Source organism: Aethalodelphis obliquidens, unplaced genomic scaffold, assembly GCF_003676395.1.
Source record: "Aethalodelphis obliquidens isolate GAN/ISIS:26980383/991018 unplaced genomic scaffold, ASM367639v1 scaffold1328, whole genome shotgun sequence".
Taxonomy (NCBI): domain Eukaryota; kingdom Metazoa; phylum Chordata; class Mammalia; order Artiodactyla; family Delphinidae; genus Aethalodelphis; species Aethalodelphis obliquidens.
In genome coordinates this window covers 1,256-4,132 of record NW_020839239.1, presented here as the reverse complement: position 1 = coordinate 4,132, position 2,877 = coordinate 1,256, and the positions used below count along the sequence as shown (strand labels likewise).

Below are 2,877 nucleotides of genomic sequence, written 5' to 3'. Positions count from 1 at the left end.
CTCTGGCCCTACAGTGTTGTAAGTGCTAAACCTATACTTGGTCATTTAATTCCCACCACGTCCTGTGAGGAGAAGCTACTGTTTCTGAACTGTAACCATCAGGGAACTGAGGCACAGTGATGGCAGTGCTAGCCAGTCACAAGATTAAGATATGAACCAGTTCTGCGTGGCAGCTGAGCCCCACACCTAACTAGTGCACACTAGTGCTTCTCATCTGATAAGACCCTCAACATTACTGTTCATCAGGGCACAGCGAAATAAAACTAACGTCCCATGGTTTTTTCTCAGTTAGCTGGGCAAAAGTTTAAACAACAGATCTTAATCAGTGTGGTTTGGAATTTGGAGACCTGTGTCCTGTTATATTGTGGAAGGGGCTCCTCCAACATTCTGTCTCCCTTCCTGTGCCTCAGGGATGTTCCCCTACTAAAGTGGATAACTTCCCTGTGCTTGGAGCAGAAAATGTTTATGTTTCTCCAGCCTTTTTAATATTTTGTATAATTTCAAGGGCAATGGGAATTTATTACAGTTAAAAATAGATAACATACAAAGGGAAATAAGATAATAATACCTCAAAGCCCACCATCTGAAGAAAAGCCCTTCTAGGCGCTTAGCGCCGAGCCGGCTGAGAGGAAGATGTGTTGGGTGCAGGGCTTGGGCTGCTGCTCTCGCCCCTTCGGTCACCGCCCCTGGAAACCCCTTTTGTAAAGCCTATACAGTTCAGACCCCCGAGAGTATGTCTCCAACTGCTGCTACAGAGGTTTATTCAAAAGCTTTAGCTGTTTGTCATGGACCACTGGACCTCTGTGACTTTCTGATCAAAGCTCGTGAGCTAAAGGACGATGAACATCACAGAAGAGTCATACAGTGTTTGCGGGAATTACATGAGGACCTTAAAGGATACAGTATAGAGGCAGAAGGCCTTTTCTTTCTAAGGTACAGGGAAAACAATGATGATGGACGTGTTTTATGCTTATGTGGAAATGAAGAGGAAAAAACGGGTTCATTTTCATGGTTTCATGCTAGATGCTCACAAAAGAATACACCGCCTTAAACAGAGTTTGCCATAAAGGAAACCAGGACTCATGGCTAAATCATACGATCCAATAGCTCCTATAGCTGAAGAAATCAGTGAAGAAGCATGTCTCTTATGCTTTGATGAATTTCAGGTCACTGACATTGCTGATGCCATGATTCTGAAACAGCTTTTTGAAAATCTGTTCAAAAATGGGGGTCGTCGGGCTTCCCTGGTGGCGCAGTGGTTGAGAGTCCGCCTGCCGATGCAGGGGACACGGGTTCGTGCCCCAGTCCAGGAAGATCCCACATGCCGTGGAGCGGCTGGGCCTGTGAGCCATGGCCGCTGAGCCTGCGCATCCGGAGCCTGTGCTCTGCAACGGGCGAGGCCACAACGGTGAGAGGCTCGTGTACCGAAAAAAAAAAAAAAAGGGGTCGTTGTTGTGGCAACATCCAACAGGCCACCAGATGTTCTCTATTAAAATGGACCCCAAAGAGCTAACTTTGTATCATTCATAGCTGTCCTGAAGGTCTCTGAGGCAATGAGAGAGAGGAATGCATGTATGTGGGCAATGCTGTATTTCTTTCTGGAATACTGTAATATGGTCCAGCTAGATTCTGGGATAGATTATCGGAAAAGGGAACTTCCTGCTGCAGGAGAACTCTACTATCTCACAAGTGAAGCTAATGTGGAGGCTGTCATGGATAAGTTGTTTGATGAGCTGGCTCAGAAACAAAGTGATTTAACTAGACCAAGGATTCTAAAAGTGCAAGGCAGAGAGCTGCGGCTGAATAAAGCCTGTGGAACTGTTGCCGACTGCACATTTGAAGAGCTATGTGAGAGAGATCCCATCCAGGATACCACATTACCTTTAGTCATCATGCCTCCTTAGAGTCCTCTTAGTTGTGACAATTTCTCAGACTTTCCTTCTTTTTGATGACCCTGACTGTTTTGGGGAATACTCGTCAGTTATTTTGTAGACTGTCCCTCGAATGGGATTTGTCTGATGTTTTTCTCATGATTTGACTGGAATTGTGGGCTTTGGGAGGAAGACCACAGAGGTCAAGTGCTCTTTTCATCAGATCATATCAAGGGCACATATGATCAATGTGACTTAACACTGTTGATGTTAACCTTGATCACGCTTGTCTGAGGTAGTGTTTGTCTCCACTGTAAAGTTACTCTTTTCCCCCTCTTTCCATAGTGAATTCTTTGGAAGGAAGTTCTTGCTGAGTTTTCATGTAGCAGCAAAGAAGAAAATCCACAACTATTTAACAAGGCTGTTAAAATACTTTCCCCTTTTCCAGCTACATATTTGTGTGAGGCTAGATTTTCTTATATGACTCAACCAAAGCAACATATAACAATAGTCTGACTGTAGAAGCAGGTATGAGAATTCCACTATCTCCTATTATGCCAGACATTAAAGAGATTTGCCCAAAGTATAAAACAATGCTACTCTTCTTACTATTTTCATTTTAGAAGTATAATTATTTTCATAAAAATGTTATTTCTGTTAATTTTATAGGTTGAATATAATGGTTTTATCATTGTTATTTTAAATAAATTAATAAATATTTTATTTAAAAAAAGTCCTTCTAATGTTTTCATCTGCATTATATTCCTCCAGAATTATACTTATGCAGGTATTATATATTTATACATGTATGCATACATTTATATATTTACATACAAATCATAAGATCTCATCTTACACTTAATTTTATAACTTATCTCACTGTAGTGGGTTGAATTGGGTGCCCCCAATATTTCGAAATCATAACACCCCCATACCTTAGTTGGAAATAGGGTCTTTGCAGATATAATTAAGTTAAAGATCTCAAGAGATGATTGGATTTAGGATG

General features: G+C 41.6%; 1 pseudogene; it reads left to right on the top strand.

Moving 5' to 3' along the window:
• Window positions 1–575: 575 nt before the first annotated feature.
• Window positions 576–1,324, top strand: LOC113617039 (AFG1-like ATPase pseudogene; annotated as a pseudogene).
• Window positions 1,325–2,877: the final 1,553 nt, after the last annotated feature.